General features: G+C 45.4%; 1 long non-coding RNA gene across 1 annotated transcript in view; it reads right to left on the reverse strand.

Moving 5' to 3' along the window:
- The window catches only part of LOC147027390 (uncharacterized), a 76,332-nt gene that overhangs the window by 51,935 nt on the left and 3,644 nt on the right, over nucleotides 1–20,753 (reverse strand). The window contains exon 2 of the long non-coding RNA XR_015057025.1: nucleotides 11,291–11,365. This is a non-coding gene — a long non-coding RNA (uncharacterized LOC147027390). The remainder of the gene's footprint in view (nucleotides 1–11,290; nucleotides 11,366–20,753) is intronic.

The following is a 20,753-nucleotide window of genomic DNA, read 5'->3' on the forward strand; positions in this document are numbered from 1 at the left end:
AACTAACATGACTCTAGGCCTACTCATAATCATCATTACACAAATCCAACTAACATGACTCTTGGCCTACTCGTAATCATCATTACACAAATCCAACTAACATGACTCTTGGCCTACTCGTAATCATCATTACACAAATCCAACTAACATGACTATAGGCCTACTCGTAATCATCATTACACAAATCCAACTAACATGACTCTAGGTCAGGTATGGGAGCATGTGCCAGAACAGCGCGTCGCTGCGTCCACTTTCCGCCGGTACTCCAGGGGCCTCCGTCTGGCCATCCCCCAGGCAGATGCCAGGCCCATCCCCATCTCCTTGAGATGATGGTCAACCTGCTGCAACCATGAGGCATGTGGTCGGCCCACTGGCCTCCTCCACTCATGAGACTCCCTCGCTGAGAGAATCTGGTGAGCAGGATCAGCGTCAGGAAAACGAGCCACATGTCCATACAGCCGCAGCTGACGCTCACGGACTATGCAGGTAACAAATCTCATCCGAGTCTCTCTCAGCAACCGCTCGTTGGACACAAAATCCGACCAGCGATAGCCAAGGATTCTCCGAAGAGACCTGGTACCAAAGGAATTAAGTCTCCGTCTCAGATCCTTGGTCAAAGTCCAAGTCTCGCACCCATAGAGCAAGACTGGAAGTACCAAGGACCTGAAGACTCGGACTTTCGTCCTCCCGCACAGGTACCGGCAGCGCCACACCCCATGATCCAGTGAATCCATGACTCCCCAGGCCCGACCCAGACGTCTATTGACCTCCGGCTCACAACCTGCGGAGACATGAATATCACTGCCAAGGTAAGTGAATCTATCCACGACCTCAACATCCTCACCACAAACAGACACAGACAGGACAGCAGCATCCAAGATGTCACCGAAAGCCTGGATCTTTGTTTTGACCCAAGAACCCCGTAATCCCAACGGCTCCGACTCCTCATTCAGCACCTCGAGGGCCCCCAAGAGGATGTCTAAAGTCTCCGCAAAGATGACTGCATCATCTGCAAAATCAAGGTCCGAGATCTTGACATTGCCAAACGATGCACCGCAACTTGATCTCTCCGACATCCTCCCAAAAATCCAGTCCATACAAGTGTTGAAAAGTGTGGGGGCAAGTACACATCCCTGACGAACTCCAGTAACAACTGGAAATAAGTCAGAGGCGGTACCACCACACTTCACAGCACTCTCAGTACCAGAGTAGAGTTCAGACATCAGATCGATCAGTTTCGGTGGCACCCCACGAAGACCAAGAATCCTCCAGAGGACATCCCGATTCACTGAATCGAACGCTTTACAGAGATCAACATAGGCTGCAAGCAGCCCCTGCCGAAACTCTCGTCTGCGTTCAGTGAGGACACGAAGAGCAAGGATACGGTCAATCGTTGACCTCTTTGGTGTAAAGCCTGACTGCTCTGGACGCTGGTGCTCAAGCAGATGGTGGCGAACCCTATCGAGAATTATCCGAGCAAAGACCTTGCCCGGCACTGAGAGCAGCGTCACCCCTCGGTAGTTGTTGCAGTCTTGGCGATCACCCTTCCCTTTCCAGAGAGGGACAACAAGGCCCCTCTTCCAGTCAGTTGGGATGATGCCTGTGTTCCAGGCAGAGCACAAAACTGCATGCAACGACACGAGTGCAGCATTTCCACCAGCCTTGAGAAGTTCAGCATGGATGCCACAGATCCCTGGAGCTTTGCCCCGTTTCAACTGGTTCACTGCAGCCCGTGTTTCCACAAGCGATGGTGGACCACAGTTGATTCGAGGGTCAGCAACAGGGATTGTAACACCCTTGACGTCCAACTCGACAGCTGGGGGATCAGCTTGGTACAACCGCTCAAAGTAACCGGCCCAGCGGGCCTTCACTTCAGACTCCTCTGTCAAGAGCCTACCACTCTCTGCTCGAACTGCAGTGCTCCGAGGGATGGGCTTGGATGAACGTAATGCGCGAATTCCCCTGTAAGCGGGACGAGAATCACCTGTCCACAGGTGATGCTCTACCCCTCACAGATTCCTCGCACATAGGCCTCCTTGTCCACCCTCAGTGCACGTACAGTTTTACGCCTCAGCTCCCTGAACAGCTCAGCTCTGCCATTCAGCCTGGCCCTGCGACTCTGGTCAATGGTATCCAGTGTCCCTTGAGAGACAAAATTCTTCTTTGCCCTGCGGTGAACTCCAAGGCATCCACCGGCAACATCAAGGACGGTGGTCTTGAAGGTGCTCCACAACTCTTCAGGACCCCCCCAAAGCACCCAGACCCCCAAGTGTCCACTCAGCCTGTTCGCAAACTCCTCAGCTACTCTCTCATCCCTGAGCTTGGCAACATCCAGCCTAGGCTGGGATGGTACCATTCTCCAGGATTTAAGGTGCAGCTTTAGAGTTGCTACAACAAGCCTGTGGTCAGTATTGAGGAACTGAGCACTCCGGTAGACCCTGCAGTTCTGGATCATCCTCCAACGACCGTCAATGAGGACATGGTCAATCTCCTTTGCCACACCGCCAGCGTTGGAATACCAAGTCCAGCGATGAGCTTGCGGGCGCTGAAACCATGAACCAGCCACCCTAAGTCCATGACTTCTTGCAAAGTCAAGGAAGTTAGTGCTATTCTGGTTCATAGTTCCTGACCCATGGGGACCAACACACACCTCATAACCATCCCTATCAGTTCCAGTCCATGCATTGAAATCCCCCAAGACTAGAAGTGTATCTCGTCTGGGGCACTGATCAACCACAGACTCGAGTGTGGCGTAGAATGCATCCTTCACGGTAAGATCACTCGCCTCAGTCGGAGCATAAATCGAGACCAGGGAAATGACACCTAAGGAGTGACGAATCCTTAATCTCATAATACGCTCGTTGACCGGTGTTACCTCAATTATCATTGGGGTCAGCTTATTGGACACAGCTACAGCAACTCCTTGGGTATGGTAACCATCAGAGCGACCAGACCAATAGTAGGTGTAACCACCCACCATTATCTCGCCGCAATCCGGTCTCCGAACCTCAGAGAGAGCTGCAATCCCGATGTCCAAACGCTTGAGCTCAGATGATAACAGAGACAGGTGATCATCCTCTCTTAGGGATAGGACATTCCAGGCACCCACCCGAAGGGGACCGCCTCTGGTTAACCCAAGGAGACCGCCGTCTGGTGGACGACACCTCAGCACCACTCCGACACACTCTCCCGCAATCTGACCCAGGGATGTTACCCCGTGGTTTCCCTCCTATCAAAGATTGGGGGTCCCGAAGGCTTTGCCCCAATCCCATCATCCGGTGAGCTGCCCTGCGAAGGGAAGCTGCACAGGAGGTACTCCCACGGAGTGGGTTTTCAGATTTTTTTGCGTTTTTGCGTTTTGCGGAATGAAGCGTTTTACGGTGGCTGGAGTGCAAATCCTGCCACCAACCTCCTAATAAGAAGTAACCCAACTGCAGGAGGACGTCCGCAGACACAGTTGGGCACTAGATATGGATGGCCGTTGGCTCACAAGGAGCTCCTCCGCCCTTTGACTACTCGTAATGACTCTAGGCCTACTCGTAATCATCATTACACAAATCCAACTAACATGACGATAGGCCTACTCGTAATCATCATTACACAGATCCAACTAACATGACTATAGGCCTACTCGTAATCATCATTACACAAATCCAACTAACATGACTCTTGGCCTACTCGTAATCATCATTACACAAATCCAACTAACATGACTCTTGGCCTACTCGTAATCATCATTACACAAATCCAACTAACATGACGATAGGCCTACTCGTAATCATCATTACACAAATCCAACTAACATGACTCTTGGCCTACTCGTAATCATCATTACACAAATCCAACTAACATGACGATAGGCCTACTCGTAATCATCATTACACAGATCCAACACACACAGCTATAGACCGGGGAGGAGCGAACATGACTATAGGCCTTCTCATAATCATCATTACACAATTCCAACACACTGACAAGGCTCCACCAGTTGTTGGAGCTACAAAACCAAATTGTGACACTTTAACTCTTTGTTACCTTCTTATTGCATGCACATCATGGTCCTTTCAATGGGTCTTTTTTTAAAACAAACTGTGGATACAACTTTGAATTTTCGCCCTTTTTGCAACAGACATCGTTCTGTTTCTGCCATTGTTGTTACCCTCGCCAAACGAGAGGGTATTGCATTTGGGTCCGTTTGTTTGTTTGTTTGTTTGTTTGTGTTTGTCTGTCTGCACAGAACTTTCGTGTTTTTCTCTGCAACCGCTTGTCAAATTGAGACGAAATTTTCACCGTTGGTGCGACTACTCATGTTAAATGTTTTAATGATAACTATGATGTCATAGGTCACATGGTGTGGCAGCCATATTTGAAAAAGGGAAAAACTTTGGACCTCTATCTCTGAAACTGCATCAAGGGAAAAATTTAAACTTGGCACATAGCAAGTACTCCTCATGGGGAATGAGTTTGATTTTGATTTTTGTTATAACGTCATAGGTGCCCTCGTTATGACGTCATAATTGCATCTGTAGAATGCCACATTCAATCAGTATGAAAATTTTTGAGGGTCATCTGGGAATAAAATGGTCCACAGAAAAAAATTATTTCATTATGTCATCGGTCACGTGATTCAGTGGCCATATTGTTTTTTTTCAAAAAAATCTTCTCTGAAGTGGATGAACTAACCGAGGTGAAACTTTACACGTACGACCACCTGTCTATGAGGAACAAAAGGTTCACACGTATGATAACATAGGTCACATGTTTGGCAGCCATATTGGATTTACCCTAAAACTTATAAAAATACACCACTCAAAAGACATCCTGGTGAGGGTCTGCAATCTCTGAATGCTCTTGTTGATGATGTTGATGATGATGATGATGATGATGATGATGATGATGATGATGATGATGATGTATCAGGATTTTGAAATGACAATTACAAAAACTATATCGAAAATACTGTACTAAATTGATAGCCACCTTTTTCAACAATGTTTAGTAACCAACAGATCTTGATTTTTGGCATAACCTATCAGCACACTTCAAATACATAAACATTTTAAGCATTTTCTTAAATGTAATCATTGCAGATTTTACATTGAAATTTTTTGAAACGCTACGTAATATTTGGTACACTTCTTGACCTTTAAATTACGAGCAAATACAACCCATCACTTCGCTGATGGAAATATGAAGTTGGGGGAGAAAGAGGAGGGAAGGGTAGAGGAGAGAGGGAGGGAAAGAGGATGGAGGAGAAGTGGGAAAGAGGATGGAGGGTTGGGGCGAGAAAGGAGGGGGGAAGAGGAAGGAGGGGGGAAAAGAGGGGGGGGGAACAGAAAGGACAGGGGAAAAGAGGAGGGAGACAGGATGGAGGGGAGGGGGAGAGAGGAGGAGTGGAGCAAAGCAAGAGAGGATGGAGGGGAGGGGAGGAGCGAGAGGGTATGGAGGAGGGATGCGGAAGCTAGGAGGGGTGAGAAATGAGGGAGGTCGGAAGGCGGGGGTGGGGGAGCCACGCCTCATCAAATGTTGCTGTACACTCCAGGAAGGGGGGGAGAGGAGGGAGGGTGAAGAGAGAGGGTGGGGAGAGAGTGATGAGGGAGCGAGGAGGGGTGGGGGAGCAAGGAGGGGGAGCGAGGAAGGGTGTGAGCAAGGAAGGGGGGGGGGAGATGGAGCGACATCTCACCACACACTCCGGAAGAAGGGGATGCGAGGAGGGGGTTGGGGAGAGTGGAGAGAGAGAGGAGGAGGAAGGGGGAGCGAGGTGGCGTGGAAAAGTGAGGAGGGAGGGGAGAGCTAGGAAAGAGGGAAGGACTGGGGCACAGCGAGGAAGAGGAGTTGGTGGAGTCAAAGATGATGTTATGTTATGCTTCACTCGCGTGCGCACACCGCGCACGCGCGCGCACACCGCGCACGCACGCACACACACACACACACACACACACACACACACACACACACACACACACTGCACACACACACAGCTATTTACATCAGAGAAGCATTCCTAGAAAACATTGTTTGAATGGATCTTTAAAATCCCATTGATTTTTAAGTTTTACTGGATGACCCGTGAACCCGTTGGGTTCCTGTTGTGACAGCGGTTGATGGAAAAATCATTTCAAGAAAAAAACGTCAGCTCCAGCGAACTATACCACTGAGGTTGTTTGCATTGATCAAATACTCCTGAAGAGTACTTGACTGAATCGGGAATTGATTTTTTAATAATTTTTTTCGTTGCCCGATTTGAATAAAACTTGATACTGCACACCGCAGGCGAATGGTGAGTAAGGTGGGCCAAAAAAATTGTGCTATTGTGTACCGTTTTGGCTGTATTTTGGGAACAAACATACATACAAACACATATATATATATATATATATATATATATATATATATATATATATATATATATATATATATATATATACATACATACATACAAGATGAGAGTTTTAGTAATAGATAGATTAAAAAGGAAATGCATTCCTAACAGAAAAAAAAAACTGAGTGGAAATTTTTCAAAGTTTCTTCACACACCCTAATCCTCCGGTTGTACTACTCGTTCGTTCTTTCTTATAATTCGATCTTTAATTTAATTTATTTTGCCTTCCTAACTGCAGAGATTCCCCACAGAGAACCCAAGTGAGGCCGTGTTCGAGTCAATACTGCCGGTTAATTATTTTCGTTGCACTGAATTAAGTTATTTCCGTCACACTCAATGAAACCAGCTCAATGAAGCTCGTTAACTTGGCATTCCTAAATATTTTGTGCAATTAATATAATTCTCCAGTTGGACGAAAAAGATGTTTCATGCTTTGGAAATATCACATTTTCTTGTGTATATATTTATAGATGGAGAAGGAGGGAACATAGCCTAGCTTGATTAAAGTAAACAGGTTTATCAGCTTAGTTACAACTTTCAGACTCGTTATTTCTTTAAATTATAAGATTTCACAACAGATTTCGACACTTATTTAGTCCTGACGATATCCGATCCTCAAAACCGAAATCATATTTCGATGATATACTTCAATTAGTCTGTGAGAGTAAATCGTGGAACATTGCATCAAGCAATGCATGAAATCGCTCCAAGCTCCAAATTTGAAAACTATAGGACTTACAAAAGTGATGTACACAACAATTTGCAACTATTATGAACAGGCTTTCGATAATATGAGTGAGAAAAGTGAAAAAAAAAAAAACTTTATCATTGAGAAGTTGTGGCCTGTTCAAAGTCGAGGCATGGTTGAGCAGGGCAAAAAAAAAAACATGGCAGCTTCAGACCCCAGCAAGGTTACCCTGGAAACGCCTGAAGACCCCATAGAAAGCGGTGACCAAGGATGCGCCTGATAAAGGATATAATTAAATAAGGCCGTTAATTATCTTCAAAAGGGGTTTTTCAATTAACCCAAACAAGCAATTTTCATTCATGCACTTCCTTGGAGTTCCCTTACTGTGCATGCAAAGTTTCAGGCTGATAGGTTTCATGGTTTTGGAGTTATGGAGGACACACACACACACATGCACACACACACACACACACACACACACACACACACACACACACACACACACATTGCCATTTACTAATATAGATAGATCATCTTTGCAGTGGAAATTGTGAGAAAAATTCACTGCACATTCCTTTCCTTTCTCACATTCTGAGATTTTCCTTTCCCACATTCTGAGACATCTTCGGCTATATACACCCCAGGACGCGTGAAACATGATCGCTTTCGATGGGAGCTGGGGATTTTTAAGGGGTGCGTGCGTCTGGATTAGGTTGGTGAGTCAGCAGGCCCTGCTCCTGAGCGAACCACTCAAACAGCCGAAAAGGACCGAGACAGCGGGAAGGGCAGCTCTTCCAGCCTTCCAATGAGCGGTCCCAAGAAAAGGAACAAAAACTTGCACGATAAGGTAACCTGGGTCCTCCAACACAATTCCACAAGAGTACAGGAAAAGCTGGATGTACATACAAACACAGGACTGTGGACACCCTTCTCTCCCTCATTTTTACTGCTTATTCCAACGCTCAGTCAGGTACCCCAGAAGAAGTTTTAAAACAGACCCTCAAGAGCCCATCCCACCGCAGAAGGAATCGGGGTGACTTGAGCCAAAAATATTACATCGAGAGTCAGGATTGTCCAACCTCAAAAATTTGTAAAGGAGCATTAGCGAGGGAGTAAATTTAAAATCAAACAATTAAGTTTAACCAATATAGGCAGGTCCATGTGGGTTTTATGAAATGAATGGAGGAAACCGCATCCCAGAATGACTGTGGGAGATGGAGCAGTATAGGTGCCCACAGTGGTCGATGGCCCCAACGCCCATTCCTCAAAAAATTCAGCGCCCATGGAGGTCATGCCACAGGACAGTAGGCCGTCCCTTACACAAGCAGACATGATGCAATGGGCAGCGTTGTTCAGCCAGATGTTAAATGACATGACGGATAGGAAGGCAGAGAGAGAGAGAGAGAGAGAGAGAGAGAGAGAGAGAGAGAGAGAGAGAGAGAGAGAGAGAGAGAGAGAGAGAGAGAGAGAGAGAGAGAGAGAAGAGAGAAGAGAGAAGAGGCTGTGCAATAAAATGAATGTGGGACAGGTAGAGGCAAGAGCACAGAGGAAGGCTATGGGCAATGAGATAAAGGCTGCTTGGACAGACCCTGGCAGGAAAAGCAAAACGGGACGCGAGGAGGTGGCCACGGTGAGAGCGAATGTGGCTGGCGTGCGGGACGCACAGTATGTGATGGTGACCAGTGAGACCAGGGGTAAATTATTAAAGGGCACCGAGAACAACCCCAGTAAGGGTAAATGAGAAACAGTACAACAGGAGATGGTGAAAACACAGCCGGTATGTGAGGTAGCAAGTACGGTGGCCAGTAAAAGTAATCACCCCCGACCAATAATGCCACATTTAGAAGAATTACGAATTATGTAGAAAACAATTTTTCCCAAATGAACTTTTTAATTCATAACCGAAGAGATCAAACTCAACACTATTACAGATGAAGGAGGTTCCATATCAGGAATGCCTGTAAAAAAAAAACATGTACAAATCAAAATTCATTGGTTGTAAAAGTTTTCAGCCCCTTAGGGGTCAGTACTTGGTGGAAGCACCTTTTGGAGAAATGACTGCTACGAGTCTTTTTGGGTCGGTCTCGATCACCTCGGCAGAGTGAGAGGGTGAAATCTTTGCCCATTCTTCACGTGAAAATTGCTCTATTTCTGCCAAGTTTGATGGGGATCGTCGATCGACTGCAATACATTTATTTTCAGCATGTCCGAGTTGGAGTGACCTGGTCTGAAACCAAATTGGTGATCTGAGATGAGATTGTTGGAGAAAAGGAAGGATTTCATATCAACTGCGATGATGGATCCCATGATGGTGCTGATGATTGGAAGTAAGCTGACAGGTCTGTAGTTAAAGGGATCCGTTTTTGCACCTTTTTAGCTCACCTGCAACGTAGTTCCATCCGTCAGTCTGTCCATCCGTTCATCAACAAATACTTGCAACTTCTTCTCTGAAACTACAGAAACCTTCTCTGCCTTCTATTACTTCCAATCATCAGCAAAGTCATGGAATCCATCATCACAGTTGATATGAAATCCTTCCTTTTCTCCAGCACCCTCATCTCAGATCACCACTGATGCAGTGCCATCTATTACCAGTACACTGGTACTCATTTTGACGAGCTTGGAAAGATGACAGGCTGAGTGAACCCCACCTGGTGTTAATTCAACGGTTGACAGAGGCTCAAACTCAAGATCCTAAGATCTTAAGCCAGTTCATGTGGCGATCGCAACTGGGCTCAAACAGCTGATGATGTTCGTCTGAGCTGTCAAAAGTTCATTGCTGGTCGAGATGCAAACTTCCAAGATTGGACGTCAGATCGATATCATATCTTGGCAGTGAAGAATGCATCGAATGCACGACTGCCACCCAGCAAGAATGGTCTTCATGATCACATCAAGCGAGCATTATCCAAAGTGTCAACGTTGAAGAATGGTCTCGAATCTCGGATGAGCATTCCTTCACCTGCTGAGCATGGGTGGGTGTTGAAAGACGGTGCATACAAAACAAAGATGCGTGATTGGAGTGCTGTGAACTCTTCTCTGCGAGTTACTTGTGGATGTAAAAGCCTGGTGTTGGCTTAGTGGTTAGGGTGGCGGCTTGGGATCATGGAGTCCTGAGTTCAAGCCCCGTTGGCCACTGAATTAATATACACCAGGAGGTTGACTCAGCCTGTCATCCTTCCGAGGTCGGCAAAATGAGTACCAGTGTACTGGTAAGGGGGACACTGCATCAACGGCATAGCTGCGTCCCAATCAATGATGCAACCAGCAGCCACAGGCTGCACTCGATAGTGAGAGACTTGTGGATGTAAATCATCCCAATGTGGCACCAATTCCAATAAATGCAGAAAACATCAAGTGCCATGTACGATGCCTGCAAATGTGCCAAGTGTACCTGCAAGAATAAGGAGGGTGAAGAGGTAACAACAGACTCGGATGCAGAGGATGATGATTGTAAGTGGAGTAATAATACATCAGTTTCCCAGCTCCTGGGCCTGTGATTGTGCACTCACCTTATTAATTGCCAAAAATGATACCCAATCACATTGTGTCTGCCCTTTTAGACTTCTTGGAACTTCAGGGAGGCAACTCCTGATCATCACCAGAGCACATTGATGTAAGTGATTGGATCATTGACCTGCAGGGTCACCTTCGCCTTTCTTGGTGAAATCTTCAGGGGATCAAAGTCGATGTGTGACCAACAAGACAATTGTGTTCAACTCGATTGATTATCATCAATCACCCCCTGTAGGAAGAACATTGTTCAGTTACCCCAAGAAAACCCTATGCATTTGACCTTTGACCCCATATCTGGCCTTATGTATGACTGACCTAATTTTTTTTTCCTGATCATTCGTGACATGCCGTAAAAAGTTTCATTCCTCTGGGATGATCCGTGGCCTTGTAATCCACTTTTCAAGTCGGGCATGCAGAGCCGGAGAAATCCTGACCCTTCAGTTGTACTTCGATCATGCCAACTGCGATGAAAAAGTTGCTCAGATTCTGAAGAGCGTGTTCTCAGCTTTATTTTGGTGTGTTTGAAAATTGGTGTACCTTGATGTGGAAGTAACCAATATTTGGTGACCCTTGGTCCCCACTAGTTCGAACAGGTCGAATCGGATCCCTGTATTTCAATGTGGAGAGTGAAACAAACTTGTCTGTTTGAATTTAAATGATAAAAAGTGTTCACGGTGCATCACAAGTCCTGCAATCTGACCTACCTGGATGAGGATGCTGTGAGGGAGAAAGGCTTGAAGGAGCACCTTTCCTTCTTCCCACCTCCTTCGACCCCTTTCCTGCAAAGATGAACAAATTTGTGAAGGTACTGTATCATCAAAGAAGAGTTGTTTGCAATTCGCTGGTGAGGGTTGGAATGACAGATTATGGAAACGCTGAACTTAATGGAGTGAACCGAGGATGTGTCTGGGGATTAAGGAGGCGTGCAAGGAAGTGGCGGGGGGGAAATCCCATGGACTAATGGGTAGGAAGAAAAAAATGGTATTATAGAATGTGTGCCGTGAGCTTCCTTAATATCCATCTGCGTGATTGGAAAGAAATTGACTAATTGGATATTTGAATGAGTGTGATTGGAAAACTCTGAAACAAGTGTACCTTGTGATGGAGTGGTGGGGAGAGGGGTCATGGGGGTTAAGCAGGCACATAGAAAAAGAGAAACGTCGGAATGTTTGATATGAGAGCAATGAATGACATGCAAACCAAAGTTTGTCAACAATAATCAATGTATACCGACATGATGTACAAACAAGTTTATCCAACCCTCACCATGAGCTCAGTTTGAGGTGGAATCCATTCAATATCTCATGTGCACCTTGTAACTCTTCCTGGAACATTTGATTGAACATTCCCATCGGTCCACGATCCGTTTGGTGTCCCAACGTGCCTTTAAAACTGCAACTTTTCTCTCTTCTTTTCATTCTTCTTTTGTATCCAGAGTCGAGGCTCATGGAAGAGCTAGTACGAGTTCACTGAACGGATCAGGACGCAACGGAACAAAAGGAACAGATGAGAGAGAGGAGGGAAACACCAAGAGCAGAGTTGAAGGTTAAGGTAGAGACAGACTTGGACAAACAATGGGTGTGGGGAGAGGATGCGTGAGGTGGACAAAATGGCTCAACTTCAATCAGGTCTTCTGGTTTCAAATGTGGGGAATGGCAGGACGATGAAGTCTGCGTTACTATTCGACTCGTGCTCACCACTGAATGATCAGATAGTCGTCGTGGGATTGTAGGATTCCACCTTTAACTGCTCTCCTGCTTGTGCACAGGTGTACCTATTCTATTGTGGAACACACCATCCTTCGATGAGTGCATTATGTCTTCTGCTCTGTGTCCTTGCACTCACTTTTTGACCATACACTACCTTTCAAACCTGAGTAGATCTTGTGGTTTGGTTTGTTTTGGTTTGTTCTCGTGCACATATGAAAATGAGGTTCGGTCTTCCCTGATCATTGGCATTCCTAAAGTGCCAACAAATTGTTATTAAGAACAAAAACCTGTCCATCCCTCCAATCAAAGGACTGGTAAATCAATTTGATTCACTACATTTTGTTAGGCTGTGGTCGCCGAAAGCCGGTATGAAGTTCCTTACAAAAGGCTTCATACATCTGCACGATGGTTGTGTCAATGGCTCAAAGCTACTGTCTTGTTTCGCAGTATTGGCAACTTTGAGGAGGGGCGGGGAACAAATAAACGAGCTATTAAGTAGTTTTTGAACATGAAGGATGCTGAGCTTTAATTAAAGCTCCACATAGATCGAAGGACCATTCGATCTACCACAGTTGGTGTACCGGAGGGACCGCTCCAATTGAGTTCGTGCCTAATTCCACTTGGCCTGATGTTGACAGCTACAGCATGAGCATGCAAAGAGCAGTTAAACACTACCATAAAGGGTTTATTTCTGGAAATCGAGAAACATTGAAACATCATTCCAGGTTAGTGATTATGGAGTCAGGTGATGCAAGAATACCTGGGAAGTACCCATAATTGTTTGTATTTCAATGCAGTATTTGTATGCAGAAGCAAGTAATCCCGTGGTCGATTTAACACCTTCATCGTGACGTCATTCACTGGTAGCAGTTGAATAAATGTTCAGCAGGTAGAGGATTTAAACATCATCTGATACACAACAATGTGACACGTGAGTGAGCATGAAGTGTGCAGTTCATTGAGCGTAACATCTCATGGACCTTTATATTACCTAAAGGTCTCACGGTCATGTCACTTGTGAAATCTTGACCTTTTATTGATAACTTTTTCGTATTATTATTGCTATTATTATCCTGGTCTTGACTTAATGGTTCGGGTGGTGGGCTTGGCATCCTCGGGTCTTGAGTTCTAAATCCTGTTTAGCCATTGAATACAACCAGGTGGGGTTCACTCAGCCTGTCATCTTTCTCAAGTCATCAAAATGAGTTTCAGCTTGCTGGGATGATTGAGCCATTTGAGTACCCTGCATTGGGGTGGTAACCTGTCCAGGATTGTGCCCAATAGCCCAGGAGATTGCTTTGGCAGCAACAACACTGTTCAGGGTATGGTCCCAGTGGATGGATGAATTATTTATTTGGGAACCATTTTTTTTTCCACCCTCACCTTTTCACCTTTATTCACTTTTAAATTCGTTTTCTCTGCAACTACTTGGGCGATTGACACAAAACTTTCAATTTTGGAGTGCCTACCCATGGAGAATGTTTTATCGATAACTATGACATCATAGGTGATGCGGTATGGCAGTCATGTTGGAAAAAAGGAAAAACTTTGGGCATTTCTGAAATGGCTTAACGAAAAAAATTGACACTTAGCGCAGGTAAGGAACTCTCCAAGGGGGTATACAGGTCGATAACGATGACATCATCGGTGAAGTGGAATTCCAGCCATAACTGGTTGAATCGAAATCCTTGTCCAAAAAAATCTGAAATTTTAAATACTGTGTCTGATCTACGATCCGATGTGAGTGAAGAATTAAAAATATGGCGTCATCGGTCACGCGGTCTTGCACCTACATTAGATTGAAAATAAGAAACGTAAAAAATCTTCTCTAGAATCGCTGAACAGATCGATCCGAAACTTCATAGCCTACATATACATCCTGCCGGACCCGGGTATTCATGGATTCGCTATTCGCGGATCCCGCGTATTCACGGTTTATAAAATGTGACCTGCTTCGACATTCACGACGGTCCTGTGCTCCACATATTCGCGGCCATTTTCACGGTGTTTTTGCGGAAGGTTTTTTTTTTCTCGCGTTTTTGCGTGCGTATTCATGGTTTTTCATGGGAGTTTTCGATTTTTCCCTCATGAATCACTAACCGGCGGGAACCTATCCTCCCTTTTTCCATTGAAATAATGCCCTGCTATTCACTGATTTGCTATTTGTGGCATTTTCCAGGAACGTATCCCCCATGAATAGCGGGGTCCGACAGTAATCGACTGGCCATGGGTTTTTGAATATAGTTTGAATTTTTTTATTTCATATTCACCTTCATTGATGCAATTTAGCCATAATGTGCACCAAAGTGGTCGTTAAATATCCCAATAATCAATCAATAAATAATCAATAATGGCAATGCATGGGACACAATGGGGTGCATGAATGATACAGGTGTATGGGCCATAATAGTCGTGTGTTCATTTAACGATGGTAACGATGTTCAGAATGAATGCGCGAGGCGAGACTACACTCTGTACCGAGTGCCTTTCTCGTTCTGTAGGTTCTTCACCAGATCTGTTGGATCACTTACCGTTGTTATCATGGTGTTCTGCACGTCTCATCTGCTGTATTTCAATAAACAGGTCTCTTTACATTGACAGCATTTCAGTCTCTTTCTCTGTACCTTTCTTGTCTGATGGGAGAGCTACATCGATCACAATGCCTTGTTTGTTCGTCTTGTCCTTAATAGGGATGTCAGTGTGTATCCTCATTTGGCACAAGATTGTTGCTTCTTTGTTGTCCACCATATTCCGCGTTTGATGCTGCCACCATATTTCCAGTACTTCATTTGTTTCTCCAGTTTCCTAGTTTATATACTCCACAACTGCATTGTGTAAATGCATGGACTTGGTTGTAATTTATGAACCGGACACAGCCATGATGTGATCAAGATGTTCATCGTGTCGCGGCAAGTTTTGCAGACACTGCTGTCACGTGGTTTTACAATATCCCTCTGGTAGTACTTCGTGTTTACCACCTGATCTTGTGCTGACACATTTAAGGCTTCCCCCTGTCTTCAGACCGGAACCTTTTAACTATCAGAACTATGCTGATTGGTCAATGAAGTTGTGGTTCACGTGCCATTCTTCCAGTGTGGCTCTTTGGTTTTCTGTGGTCTTTATTCTAATCACAGTTTTGTTCCGAATCCCCTCTTCTATGGTTAGTCTGTCTTCGGTATATGCTTTAGTCCCACCTCCATCTTGTCGCGGTGTTACGTGTTACGATATAATACAGGCACTTCAGTTTAAAGGCCTCTTGGGATAGGATCGGCCACACGTATGTATTTGTCTTGGGACTTGGGAGTATTGTCGATGGGTGGCTCGACCCACGATGAAAACCTTTTTGGTTGTTTCTGGTTGTATCGCTCTTTGACAACTCATCTCAGCAGGGTAGTTGCTCAACAATTGTCACGGGTAATGCATTCCACATGAGAAGCTTTCTTTTCTTCGTATACATTATTAATATTATTATCATTATTAGTCCCTGACGAGTTTTACCGAAGGGGACTCTAGGTTTGCTCTCTGTCCGTCCGTCCATCCGTCCCACCTGTGGTTTTTCAGACTTTTTTTTCCCCACACCCTTCAACATATTCAACTGAAACTTGGTGCATGGCTATGTCATGATAAGTTACAGGCTCGAATTTTAGGGCATTTCGGCAATTTTTCACAGAGTTATACCCTTTTTAAAAGGTAGAACATATCACATATTAAACATGGGTCAGTCCTCAGCGCAAAGGGTGGACAATATGGATACATAAGCTTAATTGCGTTTGACTAGTTCATGATTTTGTTAAGGCCTGAAGAGAGAGAAGAGGCTGTTGTCTGTCTGACAGAAGGATGAGAGATGTCACGGCAGAGAGTGGAGTCATCATCAAAGAGATAGAGAGGATATTCCAGAGAGTTAGGCCTAAGTCACATTTGTCACGGCGGCCGTAGGGTCTACAAAATCTATGGCCACTAGCAATTATAGGGCAGCAGTAGGGTCTACAAAATCTATGGCCACTAGCAATTATAGGGCGGCCGCAGTATTTCCACGGTCACACAATGTAGCAGTCACATATATTTTTATTTTTCGGGGAGCCGCATGATGTATTTAGAAATTGTGGAGACCGAAAACATGGGGGTGCCGTACAGTCTTTCATTTGATGTTGCACCTTAGGGCGTCCCTGCGGTGGCCATAGAATTTTCAAGGCAGACGCAAGGTCGCCTCAAGGTGCCCGCAAGGTGACCGCAGGGGGGCCCTAAGGCGAACGTGCGGCCAGACGGACGATAACGAGTGGGTGTATATATACCAGTTCTTTTTTTACTGAAATAAAATATATAACAGTTCGGAATATACCAGTATATATATAACTGAATATACTATAACTTTAATATATATCACTGAATATACCAGTTTGGAGTAGAGGCAAGCACCGATACTCCGATCTATAGCAGTAGCACATGGTGGACGCACGGTCGATGCAGACTGCCACGGAGGCCGTACGTAGGATGCACGGCGGGCGTAGGGGAACCATGCGTCAACCCTGCGTTGCCCGCAGGTAGTCACACAGATTGCAAGGCCACCGTACGTTGAATACAGGGACGCCTTAGGATTACCCTACGGCGACTGTGGAAATAGTGCGGCCGCCGTAATTTTTTGGGGGTTGGCAAAATTTATTTTTCATTGATAAGAGCCTACGGCAGACGCACGAATAACACTAGCCCACCGTACACCCTATGTACGGTCGACGTGGAACACATCTACGTCACAGCTTGGCTTGTCGAATTGCTACGGCCAACGTAGAAATGAAAAAAGTTATAACTCCGCGCTATAATTCCACGGCGACCCCTACAGCCTGTAAAAGATAGCCATACGGCGTAGGGCCACCCTAAGGCCACCTCAGAAACTCTGCGGCCGCTGCATGTTTCTGTCAATTCGGGGGGGGGGGGTATGGCCGCCATATCCGAGCCGTAGAGCAAATGTGACTAAGGCTTTAGTGAGATCATTGATGAATATTAGGAATAATATGGGGCCTAGAACACTGCCTTGGGGTACTCCAGCCTTGACAGGGAGAGGAGATGAAAGGGTTCCGTTGAGAACCACACGTCGTCCATGAGAGTGGAGGAAGTCAGGAATCCAAGAGTGGAGTTGGCCTTGGATTCCATAATCAGACAGTTTGGACAGCAAACCAGGGTGCCAGACTGGATCAAAGCTCGAGATATTGTTACGGATTTGGAAGCCTCTTGCACACAGACAGGCAGAGTCCCAGCAGTTCAGTTATTTCGATAAGTATGTGTTTATAGTTAGGGCCCCATCCCCTATATCTAACGGGAATTACATGTGTGCACTGTGGGTTTCTTTAGAGTCAGGTTTTTTTTTACATTAAATATCCCCTTCACTACTTCGCACCATCAACGCCATTGCCCACGTGAGCTCGGCCACGGAAGTGAGCGGAGATTTCTTCACCTCAGAGCTCCGACTCCACCCAGGAAAGGAGGGGGTTCCCCCCTGTCCAATCAGGAAGCTCATCACCTCATGGCCGACTCTGTTTTAGCCAGATGGAGTGTTCAGCCCGACCAATGAGGGGAGGCCATTGATCACCCGACAACCCCTTGTCCGATCAGGAAGCTCATCACCTCAGGGCTGACTCTGTCTTAGCCAGATGGAGTGTTCGGCCCGACCAATGAGGGGAGGCCATTGATCACCCGACAACCGCTCGTCCAATCAGGAGGTGAGTGGCCGGAGAAGAGGAAGAGTAGAGTGGTTGTCAGGACCAGAGTACTGCAGTCATCGTGGCCTATTGCTTTTGGTCTGTGGTGGTGGCTTGGTCTCGATCGTGGTCTGTGGTCCTTTGCGGTGGCTCCTCGTGGTGGTGGTGGCTGAGCAGCCAGGGTCGTGGGTTGAAGTCTGGTGTGACCGCACGAGGTGGGAAGGTACCCAGCCAGGCTTTGTTCCCCCAGCTCGCCTTCCCTCTGGGCTGAGGGGCCGAATAAAGACCCACGGGGTCCATTTAGTGTGTGTGTGTGTGTGTGTGTGTGTGTGTGTGTGTGTGTGTGTGTGTGTGTGTGTGTGTGTGTGTGTGTGTGTGTGTGTGTGTGTGTGTGTGTCGCCAGTCTGTTAGGTAGAATTGTTTCAGTGTTTTCTTTTCATTATATATTGCATTTTATTCGGTTGCAACTCTGCTCTGTCTCCCTTCCCGATTATTGCCCGCATTATAAATAAACCCCCAATTATTAAATGTTCCAGTTCATTGCCTGTCATTTCTACCATTGACCCAGCACGGTGCAGGCTTGAGAAGTAGTAAGGCCATTCGTGCCGTAAACTGTTCATTTGGACCGATAGATCTTGTTATCCCCGCTCAGTTTACACCAGGATCGGGCTTGGTAAATGGCCCGTTCCGCCCGAGGTCCGTCGAGGGTGTGGTTTTCCCCGGTAGTTAGACGACGTGGGTACTTAGGTATATCAAAATTAGGCAATTAACCCTACCCCACGCCGTCGAAATATTGGTGACCACGGTCCGCTAAGGAACCCGTGACCTTTTGGACTTATCCGAGAGTCACGACCTAAATTCCAGGGTGTTCGGTGGAGACGACCCTACTGCTCCCCTAGTGGTCGATTATCGCCCCGGAACTCCGGCCCACAACAATATGTCCAGAGAGACGGCCATGATCTGATGTCTTATATTGAGGGCCTCCACCATTGTTCGGAGAGTAGAAGCAGAATGTCCAAGGTAGAGTGACCAGGTCTGAATCCGAATTGATGATCTGAGATGAGGCTGATGGAGAAGAGGAATGATTTTATGTCAACTGTGATGATGGATTCCATGACCTTGCTGATGATTGGAAGTAAAGTAAGCTAATTGGGATGTCGTTAAGGGGATCAGTTTTTGCACCTTTTTTTTAATGTAATGCTGTGATGTTGGCTGATTTCCAATTTCCCAGGTGGATATTTGGAAACAAGTCATGAAAAAAACACCAAAAAATAAAAAAAAAATCGCCAATACGTGAATGTCAAAGTGGGTCACTCTTTATGACTTGTGATTGAACGGGGTCCATGAAATAGTGGGGGTCCGACAGTATTATATGTGCATATAAACTGTGCACATGTTTTTGCTTCATGCATGTACATCGGGTTACTTTTAATATGAAATAGGCAAAACCGAGAAACCTACAACACACGGTGGACAGAGGGCTTCTTCGTCTTCATTTTGATTCCTGCATCGGCTCGAGCGTGTGTTAAAGCAAACTAATTTTTATCTCCGGTTTGTTAACTGAGTTGTCTTTATTGGTTTTTAGTCTACAAAAGGTATCAGTAAATTAAAATTGCTTTTCCTTTTATTTTGCCGTATAGACCCAAACACAGTGGGGGCACAGGGTTTTTTCTTCTTCATTTTGGTTCCGGTGTCTGTTCGAGTATGCATTAACGCAACCTAAGTTTTTTTATCTTCCGAACATTCATTGTGATCGTTAAGGGGAATGTATTGCAAAGCAATTCTGGCTATTATTATTATTATTATTATTATTATTATTATTATTACTATTATTATTGTTAGTGCCAAAGATTTGCAATGTTTGAAGCAAGTTTTTGATTTTTTTAATTGATGGAAATTTCAGACATGCCATGTGATTTACGAAATAATGTTTCAGGTGATTGATAATAATCAAGTGAATTGGAAAGTACAGTGTAAAATTACTTAATGTGTTCACTTAATAATTTAGTCCAGCCAAACACACGCAGTACTTCGTGTGCCACTTATGTATTATGTACGAAAGCAGTTCAAGGCTGACGTGCACTTTCTATTCTGAACATCAAGTACAGAGAAGTTTATGAAACCTCACTGATTTATGAACGTTTTCCCCTGCTGCCATGTACCGTGTCTCCCAGATCGATGTGGTGGCACTCAATGCCACCTGGATGAAATCTTATGCGTATGCAGCAATTTCAGGACACGTGCTTTGATTTCTCTATCGCAAACTTAACACCACCTAGATGCTCTTTGAGTGGTCTAAAGAGATGAACATTACAAGGTGGCGAGTCTTGACTGGATGAAAATAATCTTAGAATGTCCTGACCCACTCCGCTTCAATAGTGGTCACATTTCCTGCATTGGGGCGAGCATTATCCTGGCATAAACTTCCACCCTCTGGGAAGATAGTACAAATCATCCAGCATAATCCTTGCCATGAGATTGCTTTGGCAGTACCCACACTGTCACTGGATTTCGACCATCAGAAGAAACAGAAAGTTTCACCCTGAGACCGCATACCTGGCCGTTACCTGCATATCGCTCTTCTCACTTCATTATGTACCAAGTCACTTTAGTGCTGTGTATTGAGACTTTCCACAAAGTTCAAGAAACACCATATCAATTAAGCTACCAAAACACCACTGCCATTTTTTTGTCTGGCGGATGAACCTTGGGTGTTGGTGGTGCTGTTGGTGGTTGTGGTGTTCCAAGAATGTTTCCACTGCATG

Source organism: Eptatretus burgeri, chromosome 4 (assembly GCF_056783735.1).
Source record: "Eptatretus burgeri isolate ZD-2024b chromosome 4, Ebu_testis_v1, whole genome shotgun sequence".
Classification (NCBI taxonomy): Eukaryota; Metazoa; Chordata; class Myxini; order Myxiniformes; family Myxinidae; genus Eptatretus; species Eptatretus burgeri.